The sequence below is a fragment of a genome, unplaced genomic scaffold, assembly GCF_019419815.1.
Source record: "Pyrus x bretschneideri cultivar Hongxiangsu unplaced genomic scaffold, Pyrus_bretschneideri_v1 Contig69, whole genome shotgun sequence".
Lineage (NCBI taxonomy): Eukaryota > Viridiplantae > Streptophyta > Magnoliopsida > Rosales > Rosaceae > Pyrus > Pyrus x bretschneideri.
Genome location: NW_025999808.1, coordinates 196,651 through 215,159, shown reverse-complemented (window position 1 = coordinate 215,159; position 18,509 = coordinate 196,651). Strand labels below are relative to the sequence as shown.

Below are 18,509 nucleotides of genomic sequence, written 5' to 3'. Positions count from 1 at the left end.
TTTATAGGGGTATGGCCGGCCCCTTTGGGAGAGATGGGAACCGGCCACTTTAGTGGTTTTTTGGGTGTAATTTACAATTAATTAGCTAATTAAAAAGTTAATTGAGTAATAAATCAATTAATTAGCCAATTAATATAATTTAAAAGAAATAATTTGGGAGTTACCTTGTGGGGAAGATTTAATGAGGATGGACGAAATAGGTTTTGAATAATTACCTATTTTGATTACTTTTGACCTTGATTGAATTGTAATTGTCTGCTACTCGCGTGCAGAAGCTTTGGTGTGCCCCGTGGGTAATTTTGTATTTTTAACCCTAGAATCCACGTGCCGCCTTCATATTTTTCTCGATTATTTTTTGGTCCACAGAAGGCAATCTACATGCTATAGTTATCTTCTATGTGAAACCTCATTATGCTTAAAATTAATTAATGATTGTTAAGTGGTTAATTAGTTGATTAATAATTACTTAATTAGTAATTAACAATTAATTAATTGATTAATAATTATCAAAATATTTACTAATTATTTAATTAATTGGTAATTAATAATTAATTAATTTCGGTTTTTCTTTTTTTTTTTTTTGAATTTTGTATTTAAATTTTCCTAGCTTGTGTGGAAGTCCTAAGGCTTGACATGTAGGGCTTTCTCATGGGTTAAGTTTGAATTTCTTTGCCTATGTTGGACTATGTAAGATGATGAGTTTTCACTTCTTACATTGCTTTCATTTGCTCATTATGAAGTGATTTTTAAAGATAGAGTGGCTTCGATGGTGCTTGACACCATTCTCCGATTAATAGCCTTTTCTTTAGATCAAATGCATCCATTCTTGTTGAACTGTTTAAGTTTCTATGCATTTGGCTAAGAACATGATGAACTAGTTGAATTTCCATCATGACTTAGGAGCATTTTAGACTTCAATCCTCCATGCAGTAATAGAGGTGTGTGTTTCTATTTGTTGTAGATGTCAGGGTCTGAAGGTTCTAGTGATGAAGGCTTCTCTAGCTCTGGCTCTAGGTTCGAGTTGTCAAGGTCTTCTTTAGAGTCTTATGAAGAGGAAGTGTTGGGTGACCCTCATGACCACCAAACATGCCTTCCATCTGATGAAGAGGCGGGTGAGGACCATAGGTTCAAGGACAGACCCTTAGATATTGGTGCATCCACTTCCTATGTGTCAGTAGTTGAGAAGGGTGTCCTCAATGATATACCCATCTTTCGTTCCGAGTTTATGGCATACTATTTAGATAAAAACTTGCAAGATAGTAAACGTCAGCTTGATGCCATGAGGGAGTCTTGTTGTATACCCAACAACATAGGGATGCACTTGGTGCGTGACGAAGAATTGCTTACTGATCCGCCTAAGGGTCATGTCATGTTTTATACCCAAATATTAGAGAAATTGGGGGTAAAGTTGTTGTTGCATTCGTGGTTGCAAAAGATGATTGCCCTCATGGGATATGCATCCGGCCAAGTCGTCCACGAGCTATGTTGGGTGTGCATGTAGGAGTGAGAAATAACGTATAGTCTTTGGTAAGAGAAAATCATATTCTACTTGGAAAAACCGTCGGTGCTTCCTTTACAAAGGTTGGGAGCATGATAGAAGTACCACGCCTGAGCAACGCATTCTTACCCACTTCCAAACCGTAGGTTGTAATGCATCCATTGTTTGCATACTCTATTATTTCTTGTGATCTTTACTTGCTTCTAACACTTTGCCTTATGTAGTGTCAAAGAAAGCTATCAAATTGTCTAGACAAGAGCTTGCCGATGTAGAGAAAGTGTTAAGGGTGCCAAAAGAGATGATAGATACTTGAGCAAGCTACGACCCTTGTTTCAAAAGTAAGGTTTCCAACCCTTACGATCGTATTGCCAGAGACGAGCGAGTAAGTCATATCTTACGTTTGCCTTTTTTTTCTTTTTCTTTTTTTTTTCTTTTTAATTTATAAAGTTGTATTTCTTCAAACAAACTTGTATTCTTTACTTTGATTTTCTTTGTTCAATGGAGAAGGTGAGCAAGAATGGGGAGGCAAGCACCAAGAAAGGGAAAAAAACCATGTTAGTTCCTATAGATGACATTTTGTTTCATAAGGCAGCTCGCAAGCATAAGGTAAGGCCAATCCTTAGGCGTAAGTCTCAAAACGGTCGAAGCTGAGGCCATCGGACGTGTTGCTACCATAGTTGCAGGGGATGAGAGGTGACAGTTACCTCCTCTTCCTAATATCGATCCTGTCTTTCCTCTAATCATGGAGCATGCTGCCCAAGAAGGTGATTCTAGCTTTAGCCGTAAGAGGAAGTACAAGGAAGAGATTGGTAACATCTCTTAGAAGGACTTGAAGGTTGCCATGCAGCCAAATGGTTTTAGGTTCATCAACAATTGCCTTGTTGGGCGCCTAGCCACAGTTGACGAGTTCGGTGAGCCACTAGTTAAGAATGAATCGGATTGTGACCGGATGATGAGGCTATCTGCTTATGTAAGTGTTATTTTGTCATTTCCTTGCCTTTTCCACTTTTTCCTTTGTTTTCATTTTCCTTTGGCACTAACGATTATCTTGCCATGTAGGTCATGATTGAGTATAACGATAGACTGCGGGAGGTCGAACGATACAAAATGAAGCTTTAAGAGAACAAGCAGCTTGTAGATGATGCTAGGAAGACGACCAAAGCTTTGACTGAGGCCTTCCAGCTCAGGGACCAAACCTTGGAGAGGTTGAAGAGGCAGAATGGTGAGAACTTATGGCTCAAAAAGCAATTGGAGGCGACTATCCTCAAAGCTTCCAAGGCCAAAAGAGAGGTTGAATAGTAGAAAAAGAGTCTCCTAGCGGAGAGGGATACTGTTGTGTGAGAGTTCTTAGGCACCCAGGCCTTCTGCCATATCATCAGGCCCTATTGTGCAGGAGAGATTTAACTTAAGAAAAAAAAAATGCATGGCCATCCTTGAGCGATATGATGGCAGGGGCATTATCGACAAGTACCGTACGGAGATGGAAGAGTATCGACAAAAAGGTGAACCCTTTGTCCTCGAACTCGATCCCAGTAGTGGTGATGAGTCTGAGGATGACACCAGTGCTGATAAAAAGACTTAGCAAGGTGATGATGGTCTCGAAGATGCTAAGGATAGCGGCGATGATGATGGAGATGAGACGCAGCATGACAGTGTTGAGAGTTCGACCTCGGATGAGGATGATTCATAGTGCCTTCATTTCCTTCATGCACTAGTTTGTTGTATGTATGCCATGCGTTAAGTTAGGAGCTTGAGGGTTTTTTTTGTTTACAGATATTTACGACATTGCACTGTTTATTTTGATGTTAAGTGCCAAGTGTTTGCACTATAATTTATGAAAGCTTGACTATGTTCAAATTGATCCCTTGTTTGGATACAACCCATGACTTGGGTATAATTGAATGGATACACCTTGAAGATGTTTGTTTATTTGCATAGTCTTGTTGTCAGATACTTAGACTTTATTTCATGTTGAAAGCATTCATGTTGAAGCTTCAAACTCGAGTATGTAATGTAATTTAAGTTGAAGTTTTGAGTTAGAATTTTATTAGGTCAGGGTGAGACCAAAGGTTTGGTGCTATGAATGTAAAGGAGTTAAGGCGAAGTTGTCTGAATCACCTTTTCATTAAGTTCATGCCAGATGGCCTTCCTTACAAAAGATGTCGAATAGTTATAGCTCAACACTTGTACAATGTGAGTCTACTTGTATTAGTACTTTAGGTGATTAGCGTTCCATGGATGGACAAAGGTATTGCCACCGGAACTTCTGAGTTTATAGAAGCCAAGGCGACTGATGTTAACAACTTTAAATGGTCTATCCCAGTTTGGAATGAGTGTGCCTTCGCTCGAGACTCTATCACAAAGTAGTTTTTACTTCAATACCCACTCCCCCCACTTTGAAAGAGCGAGGTTTGACCATAGAGTCATAGTAATTAGAGACGCGCTATTTGTAAGCCATATTCCTCAAGTGAGCCTGGTCCCTATGTTCCTCGACTAACATTAAATTGAAGGCAAGTTGTTTGTCATTTTCACTTCGCCGTAGTTCTTAACTCGGTATTTTGCTTGCTTGAGCTTAACTGGGATAACTGCCTCTGTACCAAAGGCAAGTGAGAATGGAGTTTATCCTATTAAAGTTCAATACGAAGTTCAATATGACCAAGGAACATGGGGTACAAGCTCTGGCCAACAACCTTTAGCCTTGTCCAAGCTAGTCTTCAAGATGCACTTGATTATCTTGTTAATGGCCTCAACTTGTCCATTAGCTTGAGGATAAGTTGGGGAGGCAAAACATAAGTTGATGTTGAACTTAGAGCAGAAAATCCTAAACTTCTTGTTGTCAAACTATCGCCTATTGTTTGTAACAATTGCATTAGGAATACCTAATCAACAAAGGACGTTCTTCCATACAAAGTCTTCTATATTTGCCTCATTAATGGTTGCCAAGGGTTCTACTTCGATCCACTTTGTGAAGTAGTTAACTGCAACGATAACATAATGGACCTTGCCCTTCTCTGTATGCATTGGGTTGATCAAATAAAGTCCCCACTAGGCCAAGGGCCAAGGGCTGATCATTGAAGTGAAAGGCTCAGGAGGGGAGTGAGGAATAGTTGCGTAGCGTTTGCACTTGTCACATGAGCGAGATATTTTGATGAAATCCTGATGAAGTGTTGGCCAATAATATCCCTAGCGAAAAGCTTTATGTGCTAAAGACTGAGATCTAGCATGATCTTCGTAGACTCCCTCATGTATCTTTCAAAGGACAATTTCCCCTTCAGCAGGTGTAAGACACCTCAAGTATAGCATGGTAAAACCTCGCTTGTAAACTTGGTCATTGATGATCAGGTAGCGAGTAGACTTGTATTGAATTTTCTTAGCTTGGACCTTATCATCTGGGAGTGTGCCATGAGCAAGGAATTTATAAATCCGGGTGATCCAACTATCCCCCTGTTATAAGTTGCACACTTCCATGCCCATGGTGTTTGGTGCTGCCAACAACTCGACATGAATATTTCTTCCAATCTCGTCTTCTACTGCTGAGGCGAGGCGAGCCAAGGCGTCTACATGGCTATTTGCTGCTCGAAGGACTTGGATGATTTGGTAGTGGAAATGCCTGAGCAAAAGTTATGCTTGAACAAGATATGTTGCCATGGAGCTATCCTTAGCGTCAAAGTTGTTTGTGACTTGGTTAACCACTAACTGAGAGTCACTAAAGATATCAAGTTGTTTAACTCTAAGGTGTTTGGCCAAACGTAAGCATGCTAGAAAAGCTTTATACTCAGCCTCATTGTTTGACGCCTTGAATTTGAAGTGAATAGCATACTCCATTACAATTTTGTTGGGCGTAGTAAGGACCAGTCCTGCTCCACAGCTCTGTTGGTTGGATAAGCCATCAACAAACAGAGACCATACTTGGAAGATTGGTTATACTTTTCGAGCTTCCGAGGGTAACGAAGCCAATGCCTTAAGCACATGAGAAATGTCAACTGGATATGTGAATTCGGTGATGAAGTCTGCAACTGCTTGACCCTTCTTAGTTGGATTTGGTTGGTAATAGATGTCAAACTCACCCAATGCTATCGCCCACTTAATCATTCGTCCCGAAGTGTCAGGACTTTAGAGTATTTGTCGAATGAGGTGATTGGTAAGCACAATGATGAAGTGTGCTTGGAAGTAAAGGCGAAGTTTTCGAGTAAACATGATTAATGCTAAAGCCAATTTCTCAATCTTAGAGTATTGTGTCTCAGTATCTTGTAAGGCCTTACTAGCGTAGTAGACGGGTCGTTCATCATTACCACCCTTTCGAATGAGAACAGAGCTGACTGCTAAAGCCAAAACAGATAAATAAATAATGAGAGTGTCACCAACTTCAGGTTTAGAGGGCTTTACTCATGTACTCCTTAAGGTTCTTGAATGCCTCGACATATTCATCAGTCCACGTAATGCACTTCTTACTTCCCTTAAGTGCTTTGAAGAAATGAGCACATATGTCTGTGGCCTTATAGATGAACCTGGTCAAGGCCGCCACCTTGCCAATAAGGCTTTGGATGTCTTTTGAACTTACTGGTTTTTTCATGTCAACGATTGCTTTAATCTTCTCGAGGTTAGTTTCAATGCCTCGTTGGCTAATCATGAAGCCCAAGAATTTGCCAGAGCCCACTCCAAAGGCACATTTGTTGGGGTTCAATCTCATTTGGTATCTCCTTAGGACGGTGAAGGTTTCAGACAGGTTGGTGATGTGTTAGTCAGCATGTTTACTCTTGACTAGCATATCATCAACATAAACTTCCATGCTCTTGCCAATCTGTTCGGTGAACATTGAATTGACTAATCTCTGATAAGTGCGCTTGCATTCTTGAGGCTGAAGACCATAACTTTATAGCAACATAGTCCCCTGTTAGTAGTGAAGGTTGTGTGCTCTTGGTTCGGAATGTACATGAGGATTTGGTTGTACCCTAAGTAAGCATCCATGAAGCTCAGAAGTTCACACTCTGTCGTTAAGTAGATAAGTTTATTAATGAGAGGGAAGGGAAAGCTACCCTTCGGGCATCCTTTGTTTAGGTTAGTGTAGTCGACACACATTCTCCACAAGATCTTTTAAAGCAAGAGGTTTTCCTTGGTGGGATTTTTCTTAACAAGGACAACATTTGCTACCCACATTGGATAGTTGACTTCATGGATGAAACCTATGTCTTTAAGTTTTTTAAACTTCTACCTTCATTGCCTCGTATCATTCAACATTATAAGATCTTCGCTTTTGTCTCACTGGCTTGGTCTTGTGATCAATGCTCAAGCAATGATAGATGATATCGGGAAAGATGCCCAAAATGTCCTCGTATGACCAAGTGAAAACCTCGATGTTCTCTTGCAAAACAGAGATCAATGCCAATCGAATGGGTGGTGACAAGGTGGTGCCAATCTTCACTATGTGATCCTGATAGTCTTTTAAGATATAAACCTTCTCCAATTCTTCAGCAGGCTGTGTTTGCTAGGTGAAAGAGTCATCTCGTGGATCGTTGGGTTGACTATTGCCATCACGAAGAGCCAAGTTGACTCTATTTGGGCTGGTTTTTATGACTTGGCCATGTATAGAGAAAGTTTCCTTGGGCACATGCAAACGTTGTTGCTTAACTGAAGTGTTGTAGCATGATCGTGCACTAAGTTGATCTCTTCTGATGTAACCATTGCTAGAAGGTGTGGGAAACTTCATCAACAACGTATGTGTAGATACCATGGCCTTAAGATCATTGATGCATGTGCACCTAAAGATGACATTGTACGTCGTCGGGCAGTCGACCACAAGGAAATTAGTGGTAATAGTAGTTGTGTAAGGGCCCGTATCATGGTGAGTGGTAAATGTATACTCCCTAAAGGTTGCACGAGATCACCAAAAAAGATTATCAAAGGAGTAAATGAGGGATCAAGCAAGTGTTCGGCTACATTAAGTGCCCTGAAAGCTTCAGCGAACATGATATTGACCGAAGCATCTATGTCTACAAGGATTCGTCGCATATCAAAGTAGGCTATGTGAGCCTCCACGATCAGTGGGTCGTTGTGAGGGTAGATGATGCCTCATTCTTCCTTAGGGTGAAAACATATTGGATCCTAGTTAGGTTTTTGATACTTGCCTCCCCTAATGTCTTCCACATGAAACATTCGGTGGCTAGACCTCAAAGTTCATTCACTATTTTTCATGGCCCTGTTGGAAGATTCAGAAATGGGCCTGCCACCCCTGATAGAATATATCACGTTCACTTGGCGTTGGTTGCGATTATCCCTTGTTGGGTGAAAAAGGATTTGATCAATTTTTCCTTCACGTGCCAAAGCTTCAATATGGTCATGGAAGGTGATACATTTCTCGCTGTCATGGCCATTATACTCTGTGGTAGCAGCAAAGCATGCCTGTGTTCCTCATAGACTTATAATATGGCTGCCTCGGCTTTGGATTTGGTATCAAGTGAGCTATACTAGGGTAAATGGATGCGCATGTGGCATTCAAAGGTGTGTATGTCTCCTTGGACAAGCTTCTGAAAAGTAGACTTGGGCAATGACTTTGTGAAGAGATCTGCCAAGTTGTCCTGGGAACGGATTTGCTTGACTTAAATGTCCTGATGCTATTGTTCCTGGTGTGAGTAAAAGAACTTTGGTGCTATGTGCTTGGTGTTGTCTCCTTTGATGTATCCCTTCTTTAACTGCTCAATACATGTTGCATTGTCTTCAAAGATCGTCGTAGGAAGGTCAACGATGGAAGTAAGACCACTAGTTCTTCGAATATGTTCTATAACTACTCTCAACCAAAAGCATTCACGCAATATTTCATGCAAGGCGAGAATCTCAGCATGGTTCGAAGAAGTTGCAACTAGCGTTTGCTTGGTAGACCTCCAAGATATAGCGGTGTCTCCAACAGTAAAAACATAGCCCGTTTGGGAATGTGCCATATGTGGGTTAAACATATATCTAGCATATGTGTAACTAACAAGGTGAGAATCAATCCAATGATCATAAGGGACGACAACACTTGAAGATTCACAGGTATAGAATAAGCCCAAATTCATCGTACCTTTGAGGTAGCAGAAAATATCTTTAACACCATTCTAGTGCCTGCGTGTGGGCGCATTGTTGTATCTAGCCAAAAGATTAACAACAAAGGAGATGTCAGGTCTACCGCATTAAGCCAAGTATAATAAACCCCAATCATAATTAGGTAAGGAACTTCGGGTTCCAATATCTCTTCTTCATCCTTCTTTGGATGGAAGGGATCTCATTTAGCATCTAGAGTCCGAACGACCATAGGTGTATTCAAAGGCTTTGCTTTATCCTCATTAAAACGTCACAACACCTTTTGGGTGTAGTTCAATTGATGAACTAGGATTCCATCCGAACAATGCTCGATCTCCAGGCCAAGACAATATCGAGTTTTCCAAAGATCTTTCATCTTAAATTCTGATTTCAAGTGCATAGCAATTTCCTCAAGCTCTGCGGGAGTTCCCATAACGTTCATGTCATCAACATAAACTGCAATGATTGCAAATCCGGAATGTGACTTCTTTATGAACACACATGGGCATAATTTGTTGTTCACATAACCTTGACTTGTCAAATATTCACTCAGACAATTATACCATATTCGCCTAGATTGTTTCAATCCGTAGAGTGACCTCCTTAACCTGATTAAGAGAGTGTTCTGTGGTCTAGAACTATTTGAACCAGTCAATGGAAGTCTTTATGGAACTTTCATGTATATTTCCATATCAAGATCCCCATAAAGATACGCGGTTATCACGTCCATAAGCTGCATATTTAGTTTTTTAGAAACTACCAAACTGATAAGGTAGCGGAACGTTATAACGTCCATTACGGGGGAATATGTTTCATCATAATCAATCCCAGGATGCTGAGAGAAGCCATGCGCTACAAGGCATGCTTTGTATTGCGCTATTTCATTCTTTTCATTACGCTTCCTCATGAAAACCCACTTGTAGCCAACAGGCTTCACGCGTGGTGATGTGGGAATGATAGGTCCAAACACATTATGTTTCGCGAGCGAATCGAGTTCAACCTGGATTGCTTAGGAGGCTGGGTTGTCTCGTCTAAGACATCGTCGTAATCTAGAATAACCTCATGTGTTGGAACGGATGAGTGAGCGATGGTCGAATTCAAACTAGGGTCACTAGTTGGTGCTGTTTTCCTGTTCCAGGGTTGTTAATCCTTTGAACCAAGGGGTTTGCCATACTTCAACGTCGGAGCAGATGATTAGCTAGCTGCCAATGTACCGGGCTGTGTGGAAGGTGTAGCCTCCCCACTGTCAAGGACAGTCCAACCTTCCCAGGCGAGTTGTTAACGTACACGGGGTACATCTATCCTTGCAAGTGCGTTTGCAGGGGGTATATGTGATCTTGTCACCTTTGCTAGATCATTAAAAGTAGGGCTAGGTTCGGTTTAAAACAGTTCAGTTTTTTGCCAATACCGAAACCGAACCCGAACCGAAATTTTGGTTTGGTTTGGTTCGATTTAAATTTTTTTCGGTTTTGGTTTTTTTTTTTTTTTTTTGGTTCGGTTTCAGTCCGGTTCAGTTTTTTCCATGATATTTTTTTTTAACATCTGGAGCTTGAAGCACATGCTTCCCTGCTTTGAGCATCCTTATTCCTCAATGAGAAATCAACCTACAACATGCCTTAATCAACATATTTGAACTTTAATTGAGAAGTCAACTTAACTCATGTTTTCCAGTTTTCATCTCTACATTACACAATATTATACAAAAGCTTAATACTTACCAAATTAAAATCAACCAGAACGAAAAAAAATCATCCAAAACGAATTCAGAAACCAACAGTAGTAAACAAGGTTGGAGAATTTGAGCTAAAACAAGAAAAAACCCAACAGTAGAAAAAAACTAATTTAGAAACCAAAAATAGAAAACTCAACCTAATTTACCAAATTAAAATCAACCAAAACAAAAAAATAATCAATCTTTTTTTAAATTAATAGTTAAAATAAGGAAGACATCGAACTCCCTCTACGCTAGTGTCAGGCCATTGCAGGGCCAAGTTGAAGTAATCGAACTCCTTCTGCGCTTTTCCTCTGCTTCTGATTCAAAAAGGGCGAGGGAAAATTATGGTTTGGAGGAAGGAATCCATAAGGAGGACAGGAGAAGAGTGGAGAAAGAGTGACTTGGAGGAAGAGAGGAATGAGAGAGAGAGAGAGAGACTGTTGAAGCAGATAGAGAGGAAGAAAGCCACAGAGGGGAAATAGAGTGTTTGAGAAAACATGAAAACTGAAATGGGAGTGAATGACGACTAGGGTTTGTAAACTTAAGAAATTTTATAAAGCATTAAATATAAAAAACCTATAAATAATTTGTTGGTACAACTATAACAACACAAAGCCTACAGTCAAGTTGGTGTGATGCAACTATTCTCAACCTGGAGGGAAGAGGTTTAAACCCTCACGCCAACATGTTTTTGAGTATTTATATATGATTTTTTTTGTTCGGTTCGGTTTCCGAACCTCAAAAAAACAAAACCGAACCAGCCAGATTCGATTCGGATCGGTTTGGTAGTTTCAGTTCAGTTTTTTTTTCAGTTCGGTTTTTTCGGCTTCGATTCGGTTCGATTTTCGATTTTTTTCAATTTTTGGTTTATTTAACCCACCCTTAATTAAAAGCATCTGGCATGCTCTAAGCAAGGCTCTAAAGATCTATAATTCGGTGCACCTCAATTTCAAACTGGGCAGTGCGGAGGTCTAAATGAGACATAATGGGAGTATACCACGACAATTCGCAGCGTTCTCCAAGAACATTAGCATGCTTATCTCCCCTAATGATGGGAATGTTGTCTCATCAAAGTGACAATCCACAAAACGTGCAGTAAAGAGATCTCCTATCAAGGGTTCTAAATAGTGAAAAATTGATGGCGAATCATAACCGACATAGCTTCCCATTTTTCTCTGATGACCCATTTTGGTACGTAGTGGCGGCACTATTGGCATATAAACTGCACACCTAAACACCCGTAAATGCGAGACGCCAGGCTCGTATTCAGTAACCAACTGTAACAGTGAATATGGTTGGGTAGCGGTGGACCTCAGGCTAGGGATGGTAATTCTAACCGTTAAACCCGATAACCATGGATAACCGCCCGAATGGATTGGATTTGGATATGAAAATTCTGGTATGGTATGGATATGGGGAAAAACCGTGAACTTTATTTGGTTATGGTTTTGGATATGGTTATAGGGGTCCCTAATCCATATCCGTCCCAGAATCCGACCCGAATATTTTATATATATATATATATATATATATATATATATATAATATAATTTTATTCAATTTACCGAACCCTTCCTATATTAATTCATTATGCATGCATCAAACCCTATACTATCTTTATTATTCACCAAACATCATGCATGGGGCATACCAACAACCTCATCAATTCAATACTCTTATTGTTATATTTAACCAAATTAATTCATTGAATCATTTTATATATCAATTATCAAATGTTACAAGTTTATCAAATTCATCTCTCTTCAAGAGTCTCACTATCAAGAAATTGATGCATGTTATCATGAACAACTTCAAATATATTGTTATGTTTTTGTAATTGGATGTTGCTATTTAATGACGGAATTAGTATCTACTCAAATTTATAATGCGTCAATTGGATGAATATAATTTTTTTTTGTTTTTTGACGAAGATGGATATAACTGATAACCGATTGAAAATCCGTTACCCAATGGATATGGTTATGGATAATCCCCGATGGTTAATTTGCGGTTATGGATATGGTTAATTTTCATGGTTATGGGGATGGATATAGCATTTTCGTCCACAAACCGAACCGTTGCCATCCCTACCTCAAGCGGACCAACATAGCTGCGTGCAATATTGCATGGCCTCAAGCATATACCAACAGTTTGGTCCTCATAACCAAAATGCGAGCTATCAATTGAATGAGCTTATGAAAGCTTCTGCCAGGCCATTATGTCAATCCCTACTGACATGCAATAATCGTCAAAAGTCTGTGACGTAAACTCTCCAGCATTATCTAGTCGAGTCGACTTGATCAGATAATCAGGGTGATGACCCCTTTACTTAATAATTTGTGCTAAGAGTTTAGCAAATGCAGCGTTGTGTGTGGACAAGCAGCAAAAATGTGACCATCGTGTCGATGCATCAACCAACACCATAAAGTATCTAAATGGTTCGCATGTTGGTTGCATAGGTCCACAAATATCCCCTTGAATCCTCTGAAGAAACATAGGAGGGTCGTGAATGATCTTTGTATGTAAGGGTTGAGTATTCAACTTCCCTAAAGAACACGCTTTGCATGGCGGGAATCTAACATAGGGAGGTAACCAATGCCCATGCGATGATTTAAGGATACAACGCATCATGTCACATCCGGGATGTCCCAAGTTGTCATGCCAAAGCAGCAAAAGTGCTATGGAACTTAGGAATAGGGCCGGTCACATGATGGGCTTCTATGCCGTGAATGGTTGTGATGTACAACTCACTCGAGAGACGTTCCAACTTCTCGTGAATAAGCTTCTGGCCATATTCGTAAGAACTGATACAAAGAAATTCAAAACCATTATCTTCAATGGTTTCAATATGATATTGATTATCTTGAATATCTCTAAAACTCAGCAATGTTCTTCTGGAACGTGGAGAATAGAGAGTTGTCAGAAGTGCTTTCTTGGGTATTAAGTTAGTAAAATAGTGTCGCTCACGCAAGATGGTGTGTGTGGTAGCACTATCAGCTAGACAACTAACTTCCCCACTAGACATACCTAGAAATAAATTGATTGAATTGGTCATATGCATAAATATAATTCCATTCATTCAATTTAGCAATTTGAGAAATAATATCCATCAAATAACAATCCATAGTTCAAAACAAACCAAAACCAAACAAATTATTTCAAGGACTTAGAAAAATTGTTCAAACTTAAACCATAAACCTAGAAAAATAGGAGAGAGGGGCCAGCCATTCCTAGTGGGTTTGGCCACTAGGGGTAAACACCCTAAAAACATGTCTAATTTATTCATCCATAGGAGTTGACACCTCCTGAAAATCTGATATCTCCATTAATGTAATAGCATCTTTCGAATGTTCCACATGTGCAAAGTTAGAATCACAATGGGAATGATACTTTGTAATAGCCTCAGGGGTGGCTCAACATACACGTGACCAATGATCATTTAATCCACAGCAGTAACACATGTCCATTTCAGGGGAAACTGACTGAACAAGAGCTTTTCCCTTGTTCTTGAAGTTTGGGGCCTTTGGGGCAAGTGGTGGACACTGCTAGATCACATTTCCTTCCTTGGGGCCAGCACTCTTTTGACCTTGGGCCCGTGGTTGGGCTTGTTGTCCGTTTCCACGGTCACGACAATTCTTACGTCGTTTATAGCTGCTAGAATTGGTCGCATACGCTTCAAGCGCAGCGTTTGAGCCAGTCTATCGAGCTTGATGATTCTTCATCAAAAGTTGGTTCTGTTTTTCAACGAGAAGTAGTATAGAGATCAAATCTGAAAATTTGGTGAACTTACAATATTGGTGGCATGGAAGGTCGAATAGGTCTTCTCCAGAAGATCTGATTCGGTTAATTCCACTTTACAGAACTTCAGCAGTGATCGGATTCTACAAACTTCAGAGTTGTATTCATTCACGAACTTAAAGTCTTGGAAGCGAAGATGTTGCCAGTCGTGTCTTGCTTCAGGCAAGTAGATGTCTTTCTGGTGATCGAAACGGTCGGCCACAGTAAGCCAGAAGGTGCGTGGGTCCTCCTTAACGAGGTACTCGGTCTACAGTGCATCATGGATGTGTCTTCGAATGAAGATCATTGCAGTAGCTTTCTGAGCTTCATCGACAGGTTTGTCGTTGGTAGGTGCCTTGATGATGGCTCTAATACCCTTTGTAGTCAGATGAAGCTTCATGTCTTGAACCCACTTCAGGTAGTTTCTTCCGGAGACTTCCAGAGTGGTGAAATCTAGCTTGTTCAAGTTCGACATGTCCCTAAAATGTAGGGTACAAAAAAAAATGTGATTAATCATATGGTGATCCATAGACATATATCGTATAACATTCGAGTTCTATAGACATGTATTGGTTTAATTTATGCATAAAAACTACAGGTTTCATGTGGTAAGTTTTGAATGAAAACTTCGGATTTCAAAGCCACTAAATATGAAACTACATGTTCAATTAGTTTTTATGAACGATTAGTTCATAAAGGAGAGGTTCCTGCAAGAAACACATAATGCAATAGCTGATTTAAGTGTAGTGGACTACGAAAAGATGTCAACGGTTCAAAGTATAAAAATAAATTATTGAATCGTTAATGTCCAAAAGTGATATTCAGGTCAATAATTTTGGATTCATTATCAGATTAATAGACTGCAAGTCACTTTTAATTAATTCAATAAATCGTGACCAAACAGGGTCGATCGTGGAAGCGAAAATAATAATAACATTCGGGTTAAAATTATTTAAAATGCCAAATATTAGCATTGGGTTGAAAAAGCATAGCCCAAAATGATTTGGGCTCGGGTTGGCTGCAAAAGGCAGGCCACGTGCCGAGGGTTTTGAAGCCCAGCAGCAAGTTGCTGGCTTATAAGGGCTGAGGGTTTCGATTCGGGTTAAGCGCAACCCAGCAGACAGGGCTGAGGTAAGTGGGCCCAGGCGCAGGGTAAGGCCCAGCAACCTAATGCTGCTGGCAATGCGGGCCGGGTTCACAAGGACAAGCCCAGGAAGGTTGCGGGCTTACTTAGGGAGCAGGCTGGGACTTCAAGCCCATGCAGGTTAACCAGGCCGAAGGCCTGGGGGTGTCTATGTGGTTGTAGCAAGGCCCAAAGGGTTGTTGCCGTGGTGGTGCCACAGTAGTGGCGCGGCGGTGGTGCCGCATGGTGCCCAACGCCATATTTTTTTTCTGTTCGACATGGTTAGGGTTTGAAAACCCCTAGAATTGCTTCTAATTTATTTATATGTTTTGACTCACAATTCCACATAGCAATTTTTAATTGCGTAATGCATGAAACAAATATATATATATATGGATAAATATATGAACATATACAATATATATCGTAAGGAAAATATAAACATAAAGGGGTTCATGTATCACAGGGAATGTTTTCATGCTTCGTAGACGTTTCAAATATCTTCCTTTATTTTAAGCGTACTTGATTAGCAGAAAACAAAGAAGGGCCTTTAAATTTTGTGGAAGATAGCCACCTCCTACAATTCGTCAATTCTTCAGCTTCTGGCAAGAGCGTGCTGATAACATGTTATAGGCCTATTTGATTGAACTAATCTAAGGGATTAGAGAGAGAGAGGGGGAGCCGGCGGTAGCAAGAGGGAAGATAGTGATTTAATTGTGAGGTGTGTTTGTATCACCCCTATTGTGTCTTTATTTATAGTAGTAGGATAGGCAAAAACCTTACCCTTTTAGGATTACAACTCTTAATAGGTAATCAACTCCTAATATAAATATAAGAGATATTCCTAGATCTACTAGGATTTACACAATCACATGTCTATTCTAAATATAACTGCAACACATCAAGTATTTTTCAAAAAAAAAAAAAAAAAATCAAGAATCAATTGAATTAAATTTTAAATCGATCCGATTCATGCAAAATTGCAAACAATCAAGCTTTACTTCTGAACAAACAATTCAACACCCCTCTATTTATCTAATTGTTTAGGGTGCATTTTTGCTCACCCACACTAACTATAGGGCATGTTCACCACCCCTTCTAATGCTTGCCACATGTAATCCACACTAACCCTAGTTAAGCCTAATTTTTAAAAATTTTCTACTCTAATTAATAGGAGAGAGAATCCTAGTTTACTCAATTACTTCCATATTTATTCTTTCTTCTTCTTACTTTTTATTAAAACTTGTATGTACGCATCTTCTGAGTTTTTCATTGTTCTTGTCGAAAGCTAAACCAACAGATTGGATGAACCGACTTATTTTCTCCAATTAGAAAAGGTATGTAGCTCCCTTTTATTTGCTTTTTAGGATTATTAGGGTTTTCATATATATGCTTTTTTGGATTATTATAGGGTGTCAATTTAATACAATATTAAGTAATTTGAAGCTTATACAGATAGAACACCATGATGACGAGTTTCAGACTCCATCTTCCAATGATGCAAAGAACCAGTTGATTTTATACACTTAGATTCAAATTTCGAAATCTTTGAAGCCTTGGATCAAAATGATGAAAAATGAGATTTTACAAGCAAAGTTGGAGATAATTCCTTGGGATGACTTTTGATAGTTGGAGACAAATAGCAGGTTCTTCCAATCAGACGGAGTAGGTTTCAACAAGAAGAATGAAAAACCCACAAGATTCGTGCGAATTGTCTATTTGTATTAAAAAAGAAGAGTTTTAATAAAGGAAGTCTTAATGAAACACTCCTGGCTGTTCATTTTTAACATTAAGGACATTTTTTTGCTAAAAAATCACTCTTGGTATTAATCACTTACACCTTTATTTTGTCCTTTTGATTAAAACTAAAGCGTTTAAAGATTTTTTTGTTAGTTTTCATTTTAATAAAATATAAGTAGAAGGAAGGATAAATAAGAAAGTAATTGACTAAAAGTAAGATTTCCTTTCCTATTAGTTAAAGCAGAAAAAATTAAAAAAAAATTAAGTGTAACTGGGGTTAGTGTGAATTACACGTGACAAGCATTAGAAGGGTAATGAGCATACCCTATAGCTAGAGTATGTGAGCAAAAATGCACCCTCGAAAAGAAATAGAAGTACATGCTACAAAATTAAATTATATATACTAAAACTCAGTTTTCTAATATTGTTCATTAAAAACCTTGAAACTTAAAGGCACAATCTGCATGTCGTTAGAAACTACTTGAGCAGCCGCGATCTCAGGTAATTTACTCTTTTGTGTGTATTGGGTTGGTGAGTTATTGATAAAATCTGAAATGACTTGAAGATTTGATTTGGGTTTTGCACGTTTGTAGTTTTTAAAATTATGGTTTGTTTTTGGGACTGGAATTTGGATTATACATGATTTTTTAAAAAAAAATCATATTTATATGATTTGAGTTTAATTCGGGAAAATTATCATCTATGTTGTATATTTCAAAACTCAGTTATTGGTTGAGAAGTGTCGCTTCATCAGTATCGGGAAGCTTTCTTGAAATAACGGTGTCAATGACCCTGAGTTGGTCTGTTTTGGTTTTGGTTACTTCTTTTTTCAATTGGTTTGGGATTTTTTTATGTTTGGAGTTCTTTTGCTGTAATATTGTTTTCAATTCATCTGGAATTCAGTTTATGTTATGGGTTGCTATGTTTCTGCATTTAATTTGGTGTTTGAATGTTTATGTTACAGTTGTCATCGATTTTCTTAAAGAATTAATCCAAGTGATGATGCCATTTTTTATATATGTTTAAATGTGAACACTTTACAGATTTTCAGTTTCAAAGAATGAGATGATGAATTTAAGCTATTGTGGTGGAAAATTTCAGATCATCTCATGCAACCCCACCACCTGTTAAAAAATCCGTCCTTTTGCTCCGTCTTGTTCATCTCAAATCATCTCGTCCAAGTTGAATTAGTTGCTGCGAGGATCCAAGTCTGTCGCCAAGAAGCTCTTCGATACAGTTTTCCAAGCTTGCCTACGTGATTTTACCCGTTGATAGCCAAACGTCGATGTGAAGATTGCAGTGTTGATGGCAGCCGCCAGGGAGAGGGAGAAAGCAGCTGGGTAAAAAACGTGGACCCCTTTTTTCTTTTTTTAATAATAATTTTTTCTCTTTGCTACTTCACAAGAAATGTGGGGTCCACATCATTTAATGGTGAAATTAAAAGGAAACTTAACATATGTATGAGACTGAAATGAAAATTAAGTAAATGTATGAGATGTAAATGTTTAAAGATGTATGAAGTTGCAATTGCAATCAAATGGGTGCGTGCAACATATAATTTACCCTATCATCTATATCTAGGGTTTTTTTAGCCAAAATGG

At 39.0% G+C, this 18,509-nt stretch overlaps 1 long non-coding RNA gene across 1 annotated transcript; it reads left to right on the top strand.

Annotated features, from left to right (window-relative positions):
* The first annotated feature begins 17,338 nt into the window (after positions 1-17,338).
* On the top strand, positions 17,339-18,499 carry LOC125472291. The gene is made up of 2 exons (XR_007254200.1): positions 17,339-17,409; positions 17,952-18,499. It is a non-coding gene; the product is annotated as an uncharacterized LOC125472291 (long non-coding RNA).
* Positions 18,500-18,509: the final 10 nt, after the last annotated feature.